Source organism: Catharus ustulatus, unplaced genomic scaffold (assembly GCF_009819885.2).
Source record: "Catharus ustulatus isolate bCatUst1 unplaced genomic scaffold, bCatUst1.pri.v2 scaffold_98_arrow_ctg1, whole genome shotgun sequence".
In the NCBI taxonomy this organism is placed as follows: Eukaryota; Metazoa; Chordata; class Aves; order Passeriformes; family Turdidae; genus Catharus; species Catharus ustulatus.
The window spans coordinates 65,483-88,578 of NW_024879562.1; the positions used below are offsets into that span (position 1 = coordinate 65,483).

A 23,096-nucleotide genomic window follows, 5' to 3' on the forward strand; every position below is an offset into this window, starting at 1 on the left:
GTTAAAATTGAAATCAAGTAATTTGGACTAGTTGATTTAGCCTTGCGAAAGCTAAAACCTTTTCCTTTGAGATAAACATGAAGAATCTTATCCAGAGAAGATTCTCCTAAGTTATCGTGTAAAAGGAAAATTCTTGAACAATATTAAACACTAAAATTGAATTGTAAAATATCAACAATTATAATTCTCATCAAGCTAAAGTAATTCAAAGCAAAAACGAACTAGGGAAATAGGAACAAAGTCAAAAGCTAGTGCTCACGGGGTGAGGGTATGCGGTGTCTACTCAAATCTATCAAACCAGACCTTCAGAGTAAAACTAACGAAAGTTGTGAGATTCTATTTGCAGGACCAGATCATCGGACACCCCCGCAACCCACGCACCCCACTACCTGAAGAGAGGGAGAAACCATCAAGCAGCCTGGCACCACCCAAGATGCCAGCGAACCCGGAGGGAAAAGAAGCCCAACCGGGACAGTTTGAGCCATGGTTCAACCGGTCTCCATGGCTCACCACCCTAATTTCTTCCCCAATAGGCCCATTCGCCATGATCTTACTAACACTAACCTTCGGGCCTTGCATTTTAAACAAATTAGTGCTACTTGTTAAAAAGCGTTTAGAAGCGGTTAACATTATGTTTGTCGAACGCCGACAATTACTTTGAAGCGTTCCTGTTACTAACACACTTACAATTTTGTGTACTAATCTTACTAACCCACGAAATTTTTATAACATTTACCTTTTACACATTTTTACTAACCATGAGAGAGGGGGGAAATGTAGAGAGTTAGGGACATGTGTACGGAAGATATCGTGCTGTACGGTTAGTTAGGACACACCCCCCCTCTGTAACCAGACCCCTGCCCTGTACCTGGATGTACCTTGCTGACGTAAGCAGGAGGAAGTGACAGTAACTACCCAGGCTATAAGAACCCTTGAAACCCCCCAGTAAACGCCATTTATTTTCCACCACATTGGTGTCAGGAGCATTTGGACCGAGTGACTCTGAGGTTGAGTCACCGTGCCGGGCCAAAGATCAGGTCGCCACGCCTTGAGAAGGCGACAGGCCTGGCTGAGGGTTGGGCTTAAAACACTGTCACCAGCAGAGGAAACATCAATCTGAGAGGAAAGACGTGTGCTCGTGTCTTTACAAATCGTTAGGTGGGTGAAGGGATGGATGTTAAGGTCTTTGAAATGTGTCATAATGTTTCTACAGACTTTGGGCCGTAGGTTTATTACTGGGCCTGGACAGCTTGGCTCCTGACACAGACAGGGGTCTGCACAAGGCTGAACTTCTGAACTGGAGGTAGGATGGGTTGTGAAAAGATAAAGAACAATGTCCTGCCTGGTTTCAATGGATGGCCCATTAGCAGAACATCTCCTACGGAGATAAGCATCACCGCCCCCACTCTCAACAGATGGTAATAGAATAGACCTTTTATCACACTCTGTATTGTAACTCAAGACATTATTCACCCCTTATTCTATTACCATCTGCATAATGACACTTTACACACTGTTTTCACTTAAGATTAGGTTTTTTGTGGTACACAATGGGATTCTCTATTTTTCTGCATTACCCACCAAGTGTAACTAGGTTTTTGAGCAAAAAAAATCCCACGGACAGGTTTGTTTTTGCTCGTGGTGGGACTAATCTAAACAGTCTTACCTAAAATATCTTTCATGTGTACTATAGGGACTTTATTTCTATTTACCGAGTGTAAGGGTTCAGACTGGGCAGGACTAGTGAGGCCCGTTGTGACATTCTGGATCCTCCAAGACTCAATGGGCCATTTTGGCACAATGGGGCCTCATCAAATGAAGAGGCCATAGTGACACCATGGGGCCTCACAGAACCAAGGGTCCATTGTGACTCTATGGGCCCAACAGTACCAATGGGCAATTATGGCACCAAGGGGCCTCACAGAAACAAGGTGCCGTTGTGACACTATGGGGCTTCATCGAACCCAGGGGCCACTGTGACTCCATGGAGCCTCACAGAACCAAGGGGCTGTTGTGATACCATGCGACCCCATAGAAACAAGGGTCCATTGTGACTCCATGGGACTAATGGAACCAAGGGGCCATTGGGACACCATGGGGCATCACAGAACCAATGGGCCACAGTGGCATCTTTGGACCTCAGGGAAACATGGAGCCATTGCTACACCATGGGGCATAATACAACCAAGGTGCCATTGTGACACCAATGGGCCTCATAGAACCAAGGGCCATTGTGACACCATGGGGACTCATAGAATCAAGTGGTCATTGTGATACCATGTGTCCTAAAAAAAACAAGGGACCTCTAGGACACCATGGGGCCAAACGGAACCAAGGCGCCATGTGACAGCATAGGGCCTAACAGAACCAAGGGTCTATTGTGACACAATGGAGCCTGAAAAAACCTAAGGCATGTTGTGACTCCATGGGGCCTTATGGAACCAAGGGACCATTGTGGCACCATGGGGCATCGTGGGAACAAAGGGCCATTGTGACATCATGGGCCTTCATAGAACCAAACAGCAATTATGACTCCATGGAACCTCACTGAACAAAGGGGCCGTTGTGACTCTTGGGTGCCTCATAGAACCAAGGCATTATTGTGTAATAATGGGGCCTCACAGAACCAGGTGCCATTGTTACACAATGGGGAGTCACGGAGCCAAGGGGCCATTGTGATGCCATGGAGCCTCAGGGCACCAAGGGTCTTTTGTGACACCACTGTGGACAACGGAATCAGGGGCCATTGTGACACCATGTGTCCTCAGGGCGCCAAGGGGCCATTGTGATACCACTGGTCCTTAGGGCATCTAGGATTGATGGTGACACCATGGGGCCTCAGGGAACCAAAGAGCCACTGTGGAAACAAGGCTCCTATAGGAACCAAGGGGGCATTTTGACACAATGGGATCTGAGAGAACCAAGGTGCCATTGTGACACCATGGGACCTAAAAGAACCAAGTGTACATTGTGACACCGTAGGGCCTAACTGAACCAGGTGACAAATTTGACAGCATGGGGCCTCACAGAACCAATGAGTCACTGTGACACCAGGGGGTTCATAGAACCAAGGGGCCATTGTCAATGCCTGCGTTATCATGGAACCAAGGTACCAGTGTGACACAATGGGGCATAATGGAACCAAGGAGCTATTCTAACACCATGGATCCTAACTGCACCAAGGGTTGATTGTGACACCATGGCACCTAATTTAATCAAGCGGCCATTGTGACACCATGGGTCCTGAGCACACCAAGGATCCATTTTGACACCATGTCACCAAATAGAAGCAAGGGGCTGTTCTGATACCATGGGGCCTCATAAAACCAAGGGTCCATTGTGACAACATGGTGCCCAATGGAATCAAAGGGTCATTGTGACACCATGAGTCCTAACAGAACCAAGGGGAAATTGTGACACCATAGATCCTCATGAAACCACAGCGTCATTGTGACACCATCGCACCCAATGGGATCAAGTGTCACTTGTGAAACCATGGGGCCTGAGAGAATTAAGAGGCCCTTGTGACACCATAGAGCCTCATAAAACCAGGGTCCATTATGACACTATGGTGCCACACGGAATCGAAGATTTATTGTGACACCATGGGGAGTCACAAAACTGAGGGTCCTTTGTGACACCATGGTGCCTAACAGAACCAAGGGTCCTTTGTGACATCATGTGGTCTAATAGATCCAACGGGCCATTGTGACAACATGGCGCCCCACAGAACCAAGGGGCAACTGTGGCAGCATTTGTCCTTATTGAACTTTATTTGGGTTCGTGGGGACACCATGGCATCTAAGTGAACCAGGGTTCCATTGTGACACCATGCTGCCTTATGAATTGAGGGGATGATTGTGGCACCATGTGGACTAACAGAACCAAGAGGCCATAGTGAAACCATGGGACCCTAAGGAACCAATGCGTCACTGTGACACCACGAGCCCAAATGGTACAAAGGGGCCATTGTGACGTGATGGGACTCAGAGCAGCACGGGGCCACTATGAAACCATGGAGCCCAAGAGAACCAAGGGGCCCTTGTGACACCATGGGTCCTCAGTGCACCAAGGGGACAATTGTGACACCAGGGGGACACATGGAACCAAGGCTCCACTGTGACACCATGGGGCCTACGGGCACCAACGAACCTTTGTGACACCATAGGTCCTAACAGAACCAAGGGGACATTCTGAAACCATTGAGCCTTATGAAATCAAGAGGAAATAGTAACACCATGGGGCCCATCATACCCAAGGGGCCATTGAGACGTGATGGGGAAGAAAACAACTAAAGGACCACAGTGGCACCACAGGACCTCAGAGCACCAATGGGGCATGGTGACAACATGGGGACACGTGGAACTGTGGGGACATTTTGATACCATGGAGCCTCAGGGCACAAAGGGTACATTGTGACACTGTGGTTCCTAATGGAACCAAGAGGACATTGTGAAACCATGGGGCCTAGCAGAACCAAGGGGCCATTGTGACACCCTGGGGCCTCATGGAACCAAGGGGCCATTGTAATACTACGGGGCCTCAGGGAACCAAAGGCACCCTTTTCACATCATTAAGTCTCTTAGAACCAAGGGTTCATTGTGAAAACATGGGGCCTCATAAAATCAAGGGGCCATTGTGTCAACATGGAAAGAAGCGGACATTGTGAAACCATGAACCCCAACTGAGCTAAGGGTCCATGGTGAAACCATGGAGCCTAACAAAACCAAGGGTCCATTGTTAAACAATGTGGCCTAACAGAACCTAGGCCCCATTGAGACAACATGGGAACTCTGAGAACAAAGGGTTTATTGTGGCACCATGGGGCCCCATAGAACCAAGGGGCCATTGTGAAACCATGAGGCATCATTCCTCCATAAGGTCCATGTGTACACCATGCAGCCTACTGGATCCAAGAGGCCATTGTGACACCAGGGGACCTCTTGGAACCAAGAGGCCTTTATGACACCATGGGTCCTCAAGGCAACACCAGGCCATTGTGACACCATGGGTCCTAACAGAACCGAGGGACCATTGTGACACCATGGGGGCTAACACAACCATGTGGTCATTTTGACACCATTGGGTCTGATAGAAGGAAGATGCCATGTGACACCATTGGACCTCAGGGCACACATAAGCCATTGGTGACACCATGAGACCTAACAGAATCAAGGGGCGATTGTGAAACCATGGGGCCTCATTGAACCAAGGGGCCATTGTGACACCATGAAGCCTAACGGAACCAAGGGGCCATTGTGACACCATAGGGCCTCATAGAACGAAAGGCCCATTGTGACACCATGGCGCCCACCAGCGTCAAAGAGCCATTATGACACCATGAAGTCCTATAGAACCAAGGGGACCTTGTGACACCGCTAAACTGCATGGAACCAAGTGTCCATTCTGACACCATAGGGCCTCAGAAAACCAAGGGGCCATTGTCACACTGATGCCTTAAGTTTTACATTTTTCTGTTCTGCTTGAGGGTGCTTTTCCATTGTGCCTGGGTAATGAAGACAAAACAGTCCTATTCCAGATGGGGACTCAAGGATAGGTTCTTCAAACTTAAGGCCATAAGCATAAACAACATGAAAAGAGGAGGGCAGGCCAGCAAGCAAGCAAGGAGGATGAAACTTCACAGTTTGAGACTATTAATTGGACAATTGACTCCTCTATGCAAATGGACTAAAATCTATAAAGGTGTGAGATCTTGTGACCAAGCCCTCTTTTACTTACATCTTGAAGCCATCCAGGCAGAGGCCACAACAGTGGCACTGTTTCTGCAAGGGTGTGGCCTTTGAAGGCCTCTCAATAAACACCCATTTTATTCCCCTCAACTCTGTGTAGCCTCTGTTCCAACTCCCCTGGACATCACCGAGACTGACAACTGGTCAGGAGACACAAGTTCTGAGGAGTTTTGTGTCTCTGCAGTGTCTTGTAAAAAGATTAAAAACAAAGGAGAGCCAAAGAGAAATCTTTCTTTCCTAGAGGGGGAATAGGAAGGGAAGGATTTGGATAGCATAGGCCAGTGGCCAGCCTACTGGTATTCTGTGTCAGCCTTCCTGTGGCCATCAGGACCAGGGCAGTGATTGTCCCTCTGTGCTGGGTACAAGGGCTGTCACACCTCGAGCCCTGCGTGCAAAAGTGTGCCCCTGGTAAGATGGGAGGAGTGAGAGGTGTCCCTGTGTGAGTTAAGGTGACAAGGAGAGCATCTCTGAAAGCTAACAACAGGGATTTTATTGAACAAGAAATGTGTGGTAGAGACAGAAAGGGATGGGAAAGAGGAGAGTGGGAAGGAGAGAGGTAGAAAAGTGAGGTTGGGGTGTGCAGGGGAAAAGCGAGGGTGGGATGTGGAGAAGAAGAGCAGGGCTGGGGTGAGGTGAGGAAGAGATCAAAGAGAAGACAATGCAAGAGGCTTGGCTCCAGCGGCATCCTGTTGGTCCTTGCCCATCCTGAGCTTCCAGACACTTGGGTCCCAGTACTTCTTGTAGTGATGGGGATCCTGGGTCACCCATGCGGGATGGACACCTTTCTCCAGTGCCTGTTGCAAGTATCCAGTGAAGCGTTTTCCTATCTGCCATGTGAAAGGAGGATTTGCCTTCATTTAGCTGCAGTGCTGAAGCCCAAGGAGCGTTTGTCAGCAGCTAATTCAGATTGGGGACAGGGCAGGGATGCACCCCCACAAGGCAGTCCAGGCCTAAAGTCAGCTTCTTGTGGCATTCTACAAGACAGCGCTGTTATCCTTCCCGAGCCAGCTCTCCCTGACCAGGTTGCCTTGCTGGTGGCATGGGGCTGAGGGGTTGGCGCCAGCAGTGGGACCTACCTTTGGCAAGTGCTTGCCTTGGGCTCCATCCGCCCATCCATTGGTGCATCCCATCTTTGTCTCCCATCGGTGCCGTCACCTGTGGGAGTGGCCGCTGCCCCAGGGAGCTGGGTGTCCTGAGGGTGAGCCGGCATCTCTGGGCATGGTCCTGCTGCCGGCACTGGGCTCACTCCTCTGGTTGCCCCCTGAGGCAGCTGAAGAAGAAGAGGCAGTGCAGAGCCCACCGGGCTGTCTTGGCCATGGAGCGCCATGGCCGTGGGGCCAGGGGCTGCGGGACGACTGCGCTGCCGGCGGGGCCAGCGGGAACGCTGCATGCCAGGGCCTGGGCAGGCACCAGGCAAGCCCGTGCCGGCGTCCCAGCTCTGCAGGGCTCTTCCTGGGGAGGGGCGGCCTGGGCACGGCCAGCCTGCATCTGCGCTGCTTCAGCCTCGTCCGCGGCATCAGCAGGCCAGGAGCAAACCGCAAACATTTTGTCCTCTTTGGGCAGTGCTGCAGGGAGAGTCTCTCTGGGCTCCTCGTCACTGAGACCGCTGTCTGGAGGAGTGGGTGCTGGCTCTGGCTCTTGCTCTGGTGGTGGGAGGGACAGTGGGGTCTCTACATTGCTGTCCCTCTGTGCTGCCACTCCTTCTCGCTTCCACTTCTCCAGCAGCTGGTTTAAAAGAGTTTCCAGGGGCAGTGAGTCATCAGAGTCATACGCCGAAGACTGACAACGGGTCAGGAGACACAAGCTCTGAGGAGTTTTGTGTCTCTGCTGTGGCGTCATCGCTCACGCTGCCAGCGCTGTGTGGCACCAAGCGGTCTGCAACTGCTGCTAGGGTGGGACTTGATGGAGGCCAGAGGATGCAGCTGGAGCTCATGGGCCTTTCTGCATTGCCCATGGAGGAGGAGATGTCTTCAAAGAGCTCTGCAAGCATTTGTTCTTCCTCCACTTTCTCCATCTGCTCTCTCTTTGCTGGCATATACTGCAACAAAGTATTGGGCCCCATGCAGAGTTGCTTGGGAAGTGCAGCGTGATTGGCCAGCCAACGAGTTGCCCTCTCCTCAAAGGAGCCTCCTCCTGACAAAGAAGAAGCTGAGGAGCCTGAGCTTTCCTCAGCCTCTGATGTGAGGAAGAGCCTGCTGTGCCCCTTGTCCCAGGCATCTCCAGCCTGGGCAGAAGCTGCTGCCTCTACCCGGTTCTCATTCAACAGGGAAACCAACAAGCTCTCTGTGTCACTGTCCCACTCTCCTGCAGCCTCTGTTTCTGGCAGCTCTTTTTCCTCCTGCTTTTCTTCTGGCTCCTTTAGAGAAGCGTCCCAGGTCTGCCAGACATCAGAGACAGCGCTCTGCTCTGCCAGTTGGGCAGGGGACAGGAGCTCAGAGCACTCTCCTGCCTCTGCTGTGGAGCCTTTGCTTGAGATGGAAACACTGGGCTGCTCCTGACAGCCTGCATCCACCTCTTGGAGGACACTTGACTGCTCCTGGGTGCACATGAACACCATGGACCTGTCTTGCATGAGGGAGTTGCTGAATCCTGCAAGAAGGCCTCTGTAGGTGCTGCCACCATGCCCTGTGTGCCCCTCGATGAGCTCCTTTATCTGGGAGGGCCACAGATACTTCCATGCTGGCAGAGTCCCAGTTCAGAGTGGCACAGCGCGTGCGGGTTGCAAGGGTGGCAGGCGCTGGCCCTGCCTTACCGCTGAGCCATGCCAGAGCCCTTTGGTTGTGCTCTCCAGGGAAGGGGTTCCCTGGGCTGTGCCCACAGCCAGAGTGCTCCATGAGGAAGGTGGCACAAGCTCTCGCTGGTCCCTGGCCATGGAGCCCACAGCAGGTGCTGTACCTCTGGGAGAGGATCCAGAGGCTTCTGCTGCTGGCAGAGAGGGCAGCTTGACACTGCCAGAGGATGTTCTTGATATTTGACATCTGAGCTGACGTGGAGGTGTTCAAGGTGAACAGGACGTGGTGATGGGGATATGGAGACGGTCAAGACCAGCTGGAGATTGTCAAAGGGACAGAGAAAGTGAGAGAGAGGAGACAGGGAGGAGCTGGAGGTGACCATGGACCATGAAGGTGACCATGGAGGTGACCCATGAGCAGAGGGCAGGGTTCGGGTGGGACATGGGCCCATGGGAAAGGGGGGATTGGGGATGGGGGGAAACAGGGGGCTATGGGGACATGGGGACACGTCCTGCCCCCCTCCTCTTCCAGGCAGCTCCTGGCAATGAACTGGAGAGTTATTCCAAGGAGGACGATGGGGAACGAGATCTTGACCACCATCAGCCAAGGTGTCAGCAACAGTGGCGTCAGCTTGGGCATCATCAGGGGGCACTGGGGAACAAAAGGGGGAACCCTGAGGCACATCAACCCCCCTGACCACCAACCCAACTCCCATGGCCACCACACCAAATGGCGGCAGTGGCGCGGCTCGAGCAGGTGGGGACACCAAAATTGATGGACAGTGGGCGGGGGGAGGGGGCTTGAGCTGGAGGGTTCTGGGTGTGGGTGGACTCCAGAATTTGGGGACTCCTGGATTATGGAGTGCCAGGCTGAGATTGGCGGGGCAGCATCCCAGTTTGGGGAAGGAGATTGGAGTGGAGACCCTTGAATTGTGGGATTCTGGGTGTGGGAGGACTCCAGAATTTGGGCAGTAATGGTGGCAGGACCCCTGGATTTTGGGGAAACCTGGAGATTGGGGGGGCAGCACCCCAGTTTTTGGGGAGGTTGGAGGGGAGGACCTTAAACTGGCGGTTCTGGGTGGTAGGCGTGGCAACCCCAGTTTTGGGGGTGTGGAGAATATGAGGTTTGGAGGAATTGGGGGGGTTTTGGTGGAAATGGCTCGATTTTAGGGGGAGTGATGGCTTGGGGTACCCCGAATTTTTAGGGTGGTGGGGAAGCAGTGATATTTGAAGGGAGTATCAATTTTGGGACAGACTCTTGGGCTGGGGTATTCTGGGTGTGGACTGATGTGGGAGGGGCCCTGAATTGGGGGGCATGGGTGGGAGGGTTCCAGTTTGGGAGGGAAGTTAGGGGATAACCCCTGAATTGGGGAGAGTCATGTGTTGGGTAACTCTAAATGTTGGTGTTTGCAGTTGGGGGAACCCCAGCTTTGGGGGCAGCAGACACCCTTGAATTGGAGGACTCTAGGGAGAGGAGTCCAATTTTTGGGGATAAGTGTGGAGAGGGAGTGAGGGGACCCCAATTTTAAGGGAATGATGTGGGGGGGGCCCCCATTTTACCCTGCCCCATACTGGGGCGTCGCTCTGGGGTTCCCCCTGACCCCCTTTACCCCCAGATGAATTTCAGGGTGTGGTGGGCCGGGAGCTTCACCCACTGGTTTTGGGTCGAGTGCTCAAGTGCGGATGAGGCGCTGGAAGCTGCTGGGGCTGGGGCTGAGATCATCCTGCTGGACAACCTGGTCCCCTAGGTGAGCCCCAAAATCAGAGAGGGCCAATAATGGTGGGACCCTAAGTGTGGGGTGGACCCTAAAAATGGGGGGTTGAACTCTAAAAATGGGGATTAACCCCAAAAGTGAGGCACAGATCTCCCAAAAAAGAGGGGGTAATGGCATAGATTTGACCTCTGCCCTCACCAGGTGAGCTCCCCAATAGCTGGCAGGGGCTGCCAAAAACGGGAGGATGCTCCAGGTGTGAGGCTGGACCCCAAAATGAGTGCTAAGACCCTTTAAAATGGGAGGCAGAGCAGTGAAATGGGTAGAATACTCTAAAAAGTGGGGGTTAACCACATAGATCCAGGCTTTGCTATACCCAGCTGAGCCCCCCAAAATCGAGGGGAGTGGCAAAAATGGGGAACATCCCGGGGTGAGGTTGCACCAGTCAAATGGGAATCTTCTGTAAATGTGGGGTAGTGCCAAAGATACAAGGGAGAATCCCAATTTTGGAGGGTCAGAGGGTTGGGTAATCCCAATTTGGGGGCGATTTGTTAAGGGACCCTTGATTTGAGGAGTTTAGATGGGGGAGACTGTAATTTGGAGGTCAGTGGGTGGGCAAATGCCTGGATTGGAGGGGTTGGATAAGAGGCCACAATTTTGGGGTGTTCTGGATGGGGGGACTACCATTTTGATTGGAGAGCCCAAATTTGGGGTTGTTCTGGAGGTCAGTGGTGGGTGGTGCCCCCAAATTGGGCAGATGTTGGGTGGCAAACCCCTGTTTTTATTTGGTTTCTTCTTTAAGGGGGATAACCCTTGATTTGGAGGGTTTGGGGGTGGACACCCCAGTTCTGGAGCTCAGTGGGTGGAGTAATCCCTGAATTGGTGGTTTCTTGTGGGGGGAAACCCAAACTGGGCAGATTTGGGCCAATTTGGGGAGGATTCTGCACTATGTAGCATCCATTGTGCATCCATTGTACATCCATATGTGCAGTGTACCCCCAGATTTTGGGGAGGGGTGCTCCCTGCTAACAGGGTGTCCCCCCCAGGAGCTGCACACAGCAGCGGTGCAGGTCAAGGCTGCGCATCCCGGAGTGGCAGTGGAGGCCAGTGGGGGCATCGTTCTGGGGACCGTCCCCCAGTTTTTGGGGCCCCACATCGATGTGGTGTCCATGGGGTGTCTGACCCATAGTGCCCCTGCCCTGGACTTTGTGCTGTGGGTGCTGGAACCCTAAAATCCATCCCCAGACCCTGAAAACCCAGCCCAGGACCCCCAAAATCCAACCTAGGACCCTAAAAACTTATTCTGGAACCCCAAAATCCAACCTGAGACGCCCAAATCCATCCTGGAGAGGGTGAAACTCATCATGAAACTCCAAAATCCACCCTGGGAATCCTCAAACCCCAAAGACTCCCCCCCACTGAGGGGTCTGTGAAATCTGGAACTGGGACCCACAAAATCCATCTTGGACCCCAATATCTATCTTGGAACTCCCCAAATCAACACTGAGATCCCAAAATCCACCCTGGGGCCCTCCAGAACATATCCTGGGACCCCCAAATCCCCCCTGATACCACACAGAGCCCACCCTGAGGATCTCAAATCTCCACCCTAGGCTCCTCCCACTCATCTCACCCTCTAAGGTGGACCCAAAATTCCACTCTGAGGTCTCCCCATCCCCCTTTAATCTTTGTACCCCCAAATGAACCCCTACCTCATCCCCCGCCTTGTCCCCTCAGTTTTTTCAGGGGTCCAAACTCCAGGTGGGAGGAGGGTCCAGACCCAGTTTGAGGATTCTAAATCCCAGTCAGAGGATTCCAGATCCCAGTTCGGAGAGCTCAGACCCCAGTGTGAGGATCCCATATTCTGCTGGAGGGCTGCAGACCCACTTTTGGGGTACCAGATCTGAGTTTGAGAATCCCAGACCCAGTTTAAAGAACCCAGATTACGGTTTGAGGGCCCCTGACCCCAGTTTAGGAGTCCAGGACGTGAATCCCCAATTTTAGGGACCCAAACCCCAGATTAGGGGTCCCACATCCCAGTCTGAGGATCCCAGACCCTCCACCAGCACAGCTGGCCCCACTACACTGGGAATTGGGATCAGAGAAGTCCTGCTGTAAATCACAAAATCAGGGTCTAATTCCGGGCCTGATCCCACCCAGCCCCATCACACCTGTGTGTGCCCTCCTGCCCGCAGGTACCTTTGGGATGTCTTAAAAGAAATTTGAAAAGCTATTATTTGAACAAAAAACTACCTTTCTTTACAAAACTACAGTTGGCTTGCCAGCCATAATCCTTAGGACAGAGTGATATCCAGGCTCAACAATACCTGTGTGACCCTTCAGACATAAAGTGCTGGCCAAGTCTGGGGCTGGGCTTGGATCCAGCCACACCCAGAGCCTTCTCTGAGAAGGACCCTCAAGGGAAGTCAGGGAGTCCTTTCTGCACCTTGTGAATCAGCAGGAGGCTGTCCCTGCTCAGCCTTGCCTGAGTGTCCCACTCTGGGCACTCCAGGCTCCCAGCTCAGCAGCGCCAGCGCCACAGAGCGTGTAGGGACTGTGCCGGTGTCCGCTGCTCCTTCGGGCTCCTCAGGATCAAGCTGGTCTGAGCTGCCAGACAACGGATGAATTCACACCCATCTTCCTCCAAGGCCTGAAGTTCTGTGACAAAAACAGAGCTGAGTTCCCGTGTTTGTAGAGACCCCCCACTCTGCCAGCCCTCACTCCCCACTCACCACTGAAAACCAGAGCAGGCAGCTCCTCGCTTTGATCCTTGAGATATCGAGTGATGGTCCCTGGGCACAGAGCTCTGTCAGCCGCTGCTGATCCCCAGCACGCTCCCAAGAAACCAGGGAGCACCAGGAGCCTGGATGTGGCACTGGGCAAGGGCTGGGGGGGACAGGGGCTGCCCAAAGAGGGACCCCGGGCTGGCACTCACCGATGAACCTGATGGTCCAGTCTCGCACACATTCCTGAGGGTCCCTCAGGTACTGCAGGCTCTGATGGAGATACTGCTCAGCCCTGCTGCTGTCCTTTTCCATCTGGAGGGGCCAGGGCATTGTCACACACCCTCCAGGGGGCTGGAGCAGCCCCTCCTGCCAGCAGCCCCATTACCAAGGGCTCTCCTCCCTCCCTCTGGAGCAGGAAGGGGAGATGGGCCTGGAGGAGAGCCCTTGGGGCTCTGTTCTTGAGCCAGGAACAAGGATGCAGCTCCAGGCTCTGAGGTCTCTTCCCCAGGCCCAGCTGCAGAGCCCACAGCCCAGCACAGTCCCTGGGGCTCATCCTCACCAAGCAGTCAGCCATCCGCCAGGTCTGCCATGTCTTCACCACGTGCTTCAGCTCCTTCCACTTGAGGAGCTCTGCGATAGCAAGGATGGCATTCCTGGAGGCCTGGGAACAGCAGAAACTTGGAGATGGCTCCAGTGGCTCAGAGCTTGCTTTGGGAAGGTGAGGCACCCACCGATCCCACATTTTTACAGGGGTTTGAAAATCCTGTTTTGGCATTTCTGCCAGTGAACTTCGTATAGCTTTATCAACTTCTGCTGGAATTGGCTAAACATTCACAGTAATTAGGCAGGTTGAGAAGGGTTTTTCTGGGGTTGTGTTGGACAGACATATGGTATTTCCAGTGGGAAATGTGACCTGGGGTGACTCTGCCTGTAGGGAGCTGGGACACGCCCCTACCAAAACATCAGGGAATGGCCCCTAGGTACAGGGATTGAGGCCCAAACCCCTGCTGTCCAGCACCTTTGGGGACACGCCTGTCCACACCTCGGTGGTCCTGGGCTGGTGCTGAGCCCTGCTGGTGCAGGCAGGGTAGGTGCTGGCAGTGGCCGTGCCAGCTCGGTTCTGCAGGGACCCTTCCCTGGGGCTGTGCTTGGGGAGCGCTGCCCAAAGCCTGGAGCCCCAGGAGGTGTCAACCACCCCTCTCTGTGCCTTCACATCGGTACCTGGCCCACTCTGGGTGCCTTGTCATTCATGCGGAGGATGAGCGGGGCCAGGACACTGTGCACGTAGTTCTTCATCCACTTCTTCTCCTTCCCCACCACTGTCCTCAGCAGGCCTCTGAAGGAGCGGATGCAGCGCTCCCGCACCCAGCTTTCCTCCTGCAAGGAACCAGGAAAGGTGAGCTTCGGGAAGCTCCCTGCTGCTCCTGTGCTCCCTGCCCACAGTGCCACTTTCCTGGCAAATTTTAAAAGGGTTAATTAAAAAAAAAAAAAAAAAAAAAAGACAAATGGGAGACAAAGACATTAAAGCAAAGGGTTAATGTGGCCGGTGCTGGGCATTCAGCCAAGAGCACGCACTAACTCAGAAAACACTTCCCTAAATGTATCAACATGTTGCATATTCACAGACATTCATGCATTATTTAAAATCACCCCCTCACAATCTGTAAATCAACTTTTTTTGTGGTGCCATCCTGTTGCTTAATTCCTGATCAATAAATTCCTTCCCTGGAGTTCTGGTTGTCTTCATTCAGATAGGATAATCCAAAAATGTGAAGAATTTCCTGATTATCTTTTTATCATTCTCTGAGTTTGTACATGAACAAAAGCTTGTTACAACACCATGTTGTAGTACAAGATAAACACATTTATCATACTACTATTTCTTAGTTTTGTTAATAACAAAGCACCTCATCGAAGTAGGGCCGGAGTGCCTTCACCATCTCCACGGCCATGGGGCTGGCCTCAGCCCTCTCTAAGTGCCTCATCACATTCCAGAGAACCATCAGGGCCTTCATGGCCAGGGACACGAGGCCGTGCCTCAACAGGTTCACCAGGTCTGGCACGAGGACCTTCATTTTCCTCGCCTGCAGGAAAGACATTTTGTGAAATTGTCATTTTGTGAGAAGGCCATGCCTGGAGCCCTCCCCAGGCCCTGCCAGCCAGGGAGGGTGTCCGGAGCACTGACCCCCTGTCCTCACTGCCAGCCCAGGCCAAGTCACTGCCTTGCCCAGCGCCTCTAAGCCCAGCTTCCACCCTGACAGCACCCTGCTCACCCCATCACCTCTCTCTGACAGTGTCATGAGGGCCCTGAGCACCAGGGAGAGCATCTGAGTATCGGTGGTGTTGTCTGGATACATCAGAAACCTGCAGGTATTGTACAACAGGGCAAATTCCTCCTCTTGCACATCTTCAGAGGCCAGCAGCTGAAAGAAACCCTGCAGTGAGCAGCGTTTGCCCCCTGGCAAAGCCAGCAGGGCTCCTGTGGCACAGCTCCTGCTTCTCCCCCACAGCTTGGGGGAGGACAAAGGCACCAGGGCTTTTCCTGCTGACTCACAGCCACGCGAGCGAGGCAGGTGTTCTCATCAGAGCTCTGGAGAACGCCATTCTTCTGGTCCTGGAGTTGGATGTGCAGCTCCTTCAAGACCTTCTCCACAGTCTGGGGCACCGAGAACATCACCTCCCACAAACTGAGGGTGTTCCTGCGAGGCAGAGCACCTTCAGCAGGGCCTGGACCAGCCCTGCAAGATGTGGGGTGCCTGGGGATCCTGCCCAGGTGTGGAAGGGTGTACAGCTGGTCTGTGAGCCAGAGAGAGTTGATTGATACAGTTAACTTTTGAGAGGAATTCTACCAAGGCGGAGAGGAGAGGAGAGGAGAGGAGAGGAGAGGAGAGGAGAGGAGAGGAGAGGAGAGGAGAGGAGAGGAGAGGAGAGGAGAGGAGAGGAGAGGAGAGGAGAGGAGAGGAGAGGAGAGGAGAGGAGAGGAGAGGAGAGGAGAGGAGAGGAGAGGAGAGGAGAGGAGAGGAGAGGAGAGGAGAGGAGAGGAGAGGAGAGGAGAGGAGAGGAGAGGAGAGGAGAGGAGAGGAGAGGAGAGGAGAGGAGAGGAGAGGAGAGGAGAGGAGAGGAGAGGAGAGGAGAGGCGAGGAGAGGAGAGAGGAGCAAGAAGAAGCCTGCAGCTGGGAAAAGTATTTTTAGAAAGGTTTTGTGAAAAACAGTGGTGGAGACTGCTTTGCACCAATGAACATTTTGTTGATCTGTTGTAACCAATGAATAAAGTGTAAACTTTGTTGAATGTATAAAAGGCAGCCCGCTGTTCTAATAAAAAGAAATTAGCCTTCTGAAATGTAGTGTGTCCCTTCGTGTGTCGTGTCTGCCCCAGCAGTGACACCCAGGCAGGCAGGAGATGGCTGAGGAGCAGCTCTGGGCTGGCTCTGGGCTGGCTCTGGGCTGGCTCTGGCTGGCCCAGCCAGCTTTGGCTGTTGCAGGCCTGCATGACCCCCACCAGGGCTGGAAAGCGTGGTGGGATGGAGGGCCCTGCTCCTTGGTGGGGTCCTGCAGTGTTCCTTGGGTTTGGCAGCCACAGGGTCTCAGGGTCCCTGTCCTCACTGGGGCTCTCGAGGCCAGTACCTCTCTCCTCGTGGAGCCATCTGCAGCAGTGTTGTGACCACCAGCCCAGGACTCTTGTCAGCCATCAGGAGGAGCAGGGAGTGGAGCCTGTGCTGGACTTGGGTGTCCGTGCCACACCCAGTGTGGCAGATGTGGCTCACAATGTTTGGCACCTGCAGGGACACAGTTGAGGGTGGTGCAGCCTCAGCTGCCCTTCCCATCCCTCTCTGCTGCCTCAAGGTGGCTTCAGGAGCCCAAAACATCTGGATTTGGGAGGGATGGAGGGAGGCAGGAAGCCAGCATGGCAGGGCAATCCAGGCATGGGCCACTTACATCCATCAGCCACCAGTCAGGGTCTCTCCCGATCACCTCCAGCATGCTGAGAGCCACCTGCTGACTGCAGGTAGATGAACAGTGGAACATGGTGATGGTTGAGAGGATGATGCCTGTCCTCTCAGAAGGTCCCAGGTAGTTTCCAAATGCCTGTGGTAGGAAGGACAGGAGCCCTGCTGGTTCTGGGCCCCTTTGCTCACACAAATGCTACGGACAAGAGTCCCAGCAAGGGGAAGGCTCAGTACCTCCATGAAGTCCTTGGCACTGGGAGAATGGAGCAAGGAGGTGATCCCAGCTTCCCAGCGTGCTTGGAGTTGTGCTTTCCCCTCTGGCAGTGTCACACCTGAAGAGCAGGGAGATGTGGATGCCTCAGTGAGACACAGATGCTGGGCCAGCAAGCCAAGCCCTCCCTGACAGACCTCGGGAGCTAAGAATGGCTGGGGAGGAGCTGGTCACAGGAGGAGGTGGTGGCAGTGGCGGAAAGGGCAACCTTCCTCCAGAACTGCTGGCCCAGGAACCTCTGAGCTCCCTCAGCTCTGCATGCAGCCCCCAGTGACACCGTGGCTGCAGTGCTGGTCAGGGGGAAGGGCTTGTGGGGCTGGAGTGTGGCAGGGAAGAACACAAACTCTCCAGGGGATGGGGAGATGGGGCAGAATGGGTTGAGTCCTGTGTGGAGGGGCAGCTCAGCTACACAGGACCATCAAGAGCCTGGGACAGAGAGTGTGGGGAAGGAACAGAGATGACAGCAGTGCTGGGGACATGGCAGCACCTGCACCAGGCACAAGGATCCATCAAAATGCTGTGGAAGAGCAACAGATATATCAGGGCATGTCACTATGCAGGGGGATACAGCCCAGCACAGCTTCTCTTACATTTCTGCTGACAGATGAATTTGAGGAGGGCGTAGAGAGCATCCAGAGCCACACACTTGGTCGTTCCTTCCTCAAATGACATGAGGATGAGACGTCCAAACACCTTCCCCAGGACTGGGATGTGGATCTGTCGAGAGGCATCACCTCTCTCCTCATTTTGACCAGTCTGGGGGAGAGAGGCAGAAGAGCAGAAGGCAGCAGCTGAGGCCAAACCCTGACCCGCACAAGGTATCCACGGTTGGATGCAGGTGGGTCAGAACTTGGAAGGGTCTTCCAGGATCTTTTAGAGAATCCACTGGATAGTAGCCCCAGCAGGGAGAGCTCCCTCCATGCTCCTTGGGCTGGGGCAGAGGTGGCTCCTGGCTGGGAAGCCCAAGGGAAATGGAGACACCAACACCTTTCAGTTCAGAGCTTGTGCCCAGGCTGGCCTTGAAGGCACCTCAGAGCTGCAGCTGTACCAACCACAGGCTCAGGGAGATGGCTGAAGGGTGCCTGGTCCTCACCTCCAGAGTGGAACATCCAGCCAGCCAATGGCTCAGGATGCAAATCCTCCCCAAGCTCCTCTCCCGCACAACTGCTCTCTCAGAGCTGGTGAAGGTGAGCAGCAGCTGGGCAGAAACAGGCTGAGGTGAGCCCTGGCAGCAGACACCAGCTCCTGTGGTGGCAGCATGGCTCTGCTCTTGGGCTGGACTCCCACCATCCTTCAAGGCTTCCTCTCGCCTCAGGAGGCTCCTGTGCCTGGGACAAAGGGTCCTGGCCAACCTTGTGGCTAGGCAGGTGCCACCCTCTGCAGTCCCTGTACTCCAGCTGAGCCCCAGGGCAGGTGAGCACCCTCCCCACAGTGAGCTCTGCCTGCTCACAGCTGGGCTGGGGAACATCCACCCAGGAGTGGGAAACCCCCCCGGGTAAGAAACAGCCCCAGGATCCCCACTCTGCACAGCCCAGACCTCCAAGATATCCTGCAGTGACTCGGCAGGAGAGTTGAGCACCACAGCCTTCAGCATGGTGTCCATGGCATCCAGGGTCTGCAGGGAACACAGAGAGCCATGGCAGGGATTCTGCTGTCCTTGCCACCCTGCAGACTGATGTGAACTCCCAGGGCAGGATGCCCACACTGCCTGGGAGATCCAGGGACAGGCAGTGTCCTGCAGGCACAGCAGCCTGTGGTGCTGGACACGGCCAAACCCAGGGAAGGGGACAGAGATGAGGGTGGGAAAGCAAAGCAAGACCCTGCCACACCTTGGATCTCTGAACATGAGGCAGCACAGAGTGGCCAAGAGCAGCCCTGGGGTTCCTGCAACTCACCCAGCACTCACCTGAGTATAGAGGGAAGCCTCCAGGCTTGTCATTTCCCCTTCTGGAGGAAGATAAAGGATGCTGAGAAAGCAGGAGTTTATCAGCTGTGTGCTGTCCTGCAGCACCGACCCCACAGAGCTGCAAAGAGACAGGGCCCAGTTGGATACTGGTGATGGGAGTGTCAGGAAAACTAATCCATAAACACCAGAGGTTTATGTCCAACAGAAGACAGAGGAATCCTTTTACTTTATTCAAATAAAGGGAGAGGCCATGGGGCATTTGCCTGTGATCTCTCTAATTTTTGGAGGACGCAGCCTCCTTTTTATCCCAATTTCCCAGACACATTTCCCTCTCTTTTCCTCCATTGGCTGAGGTACTTGAGAGGTACAGACTTCCCAGAAAGCCTGATACCTAAGATTCCCCTCTATTGTAGAACCCTCTCTTTTAATTTTTAATTCTTATAGAATTCATGGTTTTGCTCCATTGTTTCTTTCATCTTTCAATATCACTTCATTTATCAACAAACCTAGAGTTTGTTTGTAAAGGCAAATATATATTTTTTTCCATTCATCGATCAGTGGAATCCTTCTCATTGTTTTTTTTTATCTCTCAGTGCTAGTTTTATCTATCAGCAGAGCCACAGATTGTTTGTAAAGACAAATCCCTCATTCCTCTCAGGAGCAGCGTCTCAGGGCCTTGTGCAGGTGGACACTGAGAGGGACAAGCAGGTACCTCAGTCCAGTGATGGCCAGCATGGCCAGCAGCCGCACCTCTGTGCACATCTGCTTCTGGGGCTCCTCGTTCAGCAGCACCTGGCAAGCACAGCTGGGCTGGGGCCTGGCACCCAGTGCCACCAGCTCCTCGCCCTGCCCAAGCACTGCCCCAGGGTGCTGGGGCTCCCTACCCCCTTCCTCAGGTGTGCCCTCACCTTGATCTTCTCTGCCAGTTCATATCTGCGGCAGAAGAACTCCAGGCCTAGCAACGAGCCACAGTCCGTGGCGCTTCTGCACAGGGTGCAGATGCTGTTGAGGAACTTGAGCTTGTTATCCTTCATCTGGCAGCCAGGGGACAGAGAGACAACAGGGCATCTGAGAACATGGCCAGCAGGACCAGGGCCCTGGGGGAGCAGCAGGGCACAGCCACCATCCAACAGGCTGCGGTTACCGGGCAAGAGAGCCTGACAAAGGTCTGGATGAATGCCATGGCTTCCCGTTCCTCTCCATACACAGGCAACCCACTGGCATCTAACAGAGAGAAGGGAGGGTTGCAGAGGGTCTGCAAACAGGAGAGAGCAGGGGAAGATCTGCCCTGCACCCAGCCCTGTGCCTGTTCTGCTGGCACGGTGATCCCATGTGGATCCTGACTGGAGGGTGCCCAGCAGAGGAGCTGCCAAGCTGGAGCACGGCTTGCAGGGTAAAGCCCCAGTGCCTTGGGCTGAGGAACAAGCTGGCAGAGGGACAGGAATCCCTGAGGTTCCCATCCCTGGGATGGCAATGGTAATGGGACAGGCCCCATGGTATCCCTGCCTCCTGCCAGCCCAGTTGCTGCTCACTGCCCTCACCCTGGAACAGGAGCTGGTGCCCCTCTGCTCACCCCCTCCTTGGCAGAGGCTGTGCTGGGGCCAGCGTTCAGCCCTGAGCACTGAGGCATCACAGCCACCCCCGGGCTCCTGGCTGGGGAAAGGTGATCCTGGCATCGTGCAGGGTAGGCTGGGCTCCCAGCCCTGCCCAGTCCAGCACCACTCACCCATCTGCAGGGGCTGCACCATTGTCACCTCGTGGGGCTCCATGGAGGAGCTGCTTTCCTGGAGAGCCCCATCCCCCTCCCAGGCCATCCTGGGCACTCTTGGGGGTTCCTTCTCCATCCTGTGGTAGAAGGGAAAAGGCTGAAAGTGGAAAAGGGGAAATGAGAATTGTTTGGCGAGAATCACACCACCACAGGGAGGCTGAGGAAGCAGAGAAGGTCTCAGACTTGTGTGCAGAGACTCCTCACCAACGCTGTGTTCCTGTCCCTGTCCTGCTAGATACGGACCACAGGGGTGTCATAAAGGCCTTCCCTATGACACAGCACCTGCCCCCAGCCACCGCTTCCAGCGATTGTTTACATGGAACCTGCCCCCAGTGACCACTGCCCGGGCAGGGAGTCTCTGGGTGTCCCTGGGGGACATGGGCACAGCTCAGTCTTGGGCACACAGGTGCTCCTGAAGGACCTCCAGGTCCCCTTTGTCCTCCTGTCCCCTTGGGACATCCCTGGTGCCCTCCAGCACACCTCAGAGCCCTGTGTGCACACACCCCCACATGCTCCTAGGATGTCCCTGTCCCTGCCCCCCAACAGCCTGACCTGGGTGAGATTTGCTCAAGCCTAACAGAAATCCCTGGGTTTGGTACCTCAGCTCTGCCTTGCACCATCAGAAGAGCTCGTGCAGAAAAGAGGACAGAAAGAAAATTGAATTTCTTCTGCTGCATTTGTCCTTCCTGGATTTGCCAGCTCCCATTAATGGAGATTTCCCTCTCCCCAGTGTTTGCTTGCTCTTCTCTGGGACCATGATGGGCGAACACCCTCTTAAAAACCACAGGCCCTTCCCCACTCTAAATGCTTCCATCAATTCCAGCACTGCTCCATTTGGGACCCTTCCTGAGGCCTTCAGTGCACCCCGAGTGCCTCGGTAGAAACCAGAACTGGGGGTTTCCCCCTAGGCTCTGCAGTTCCAGTGGTGCTGGTCCCAGTAGCCCAAGGAGCTCTTGTTTGTGCTCTGATGGTGCTGAACAGAAAGTCTGCACTGAACCTGACAAATCTCATAAAGTTTGGGGTAATTTTAAAGTGTGCTAACCACAGAATATGTTCATGTTTCCTGGATTTCTGGGTAGCTCCTGTCAGGAAAATCCACAAACACCAGAGGTTTATGTTCAAAAAGGAGACAGAGGAGTCCTTCAACTTTATTTGGATAAAGGGAGAGAGTTCACTGGGAAACACACCTGTGGGGTTTTCTCTCTTGAGGTTTCAGAGGGCGCAGCCTCCTTTTATCCTAAACACTTAGCTGCATGTTGCCTTTGTCAGGAAAACTAATACATAAACACCAGAGGTTTATGTCCAACAGCAGACAGAGGAGTTCTTCAACTTTATTTGAATAAAGGGAGATGCCATGGGACATTCCTCTGGGATCACTCTAATTTTTGGAGGATGCAACCTCCTTTTTATCCCAATTTCCTGACCTCATTTCCCTCTCTTTTCCTCCATTGGCTGAGGTACTTGAGAAGTACAGACTTCCCAAAACACCAGACACCTAAGATTCCCCTCTAATGTAAAGCTCTTCCTTTTAATTTTTAATTCTTATAGAATTCATGGTTTTTCCCCATTGCTTCTTTCATCTTTCAATATCCAGTTTCATTTATCAGCAAACCTACAGTTTGTTTGTAAAGGCAAATATATTTTTTCCCCATTCATCAGTCAATGGAATCCTTCTCATTGTTTCTTTTATCTCTCAGTGCTGGTGTTATCCATCAGCAGAGCCACAGCTTGTTTGTAAAGACAAATCCCTCACTCCTGTCAGTACTGTAACAAGATGTGCAGGCAAAGCAAGCAAGATAGCAGAGCAAGTGAGATTACAGGTGCAGTCAAAAGCAAGATACCGAGTTTTAATGGAATTGCAAACTGCAGAGTTAACTAAAAACAAGTTAGTCTGAAAAACAAGAAGCACCAGGCATACACTTGTTGTGGGTTGGCGAGGTTTAGAAATTTTTTCCCATTATTATGTTAAGCTAGCCGGGATGGCTCTCCTATTAGCCATTAAGAGCTGGAGACAAAGGACTAGCTGAAGCGATGATGGCCCATTAGGGAAAGGTGGAGTCCTGCTTTTGTTTTTGGCAAGTAAGAGAACACTGGGGGTAGGAGAACTCTACAGCTCGCCGGTCGAACTCGAGGAGAGAGGTTCTTTTTCTCCTGTTGGGATCAGGCTTCTTGGATTTGGACTGCTAAAGCTTCCTGCTTCCTCTGAACAACTGGGAACTGGGACGCCCACGGTGAGCAGAGTTTCCTTCCTCACCCTTTTCTTCCACCTGGGGTGATGAGGCCAC

At 53.4% G+C, this 23,096-nt stretch overlaps 1 pseudogene; it reads left to right on the forward strand.

The window, feature by feature from the left end:
- Nucleotides 1–9,056: 9,056 nt before the first annotated feature.
- LOC117011594 lies at nt 9,057–11,481 on the forward strand (annotated as a pseudogene).
- Nucleotides 11,482–23,096: the final 11,615 nt, after the last annotated feature.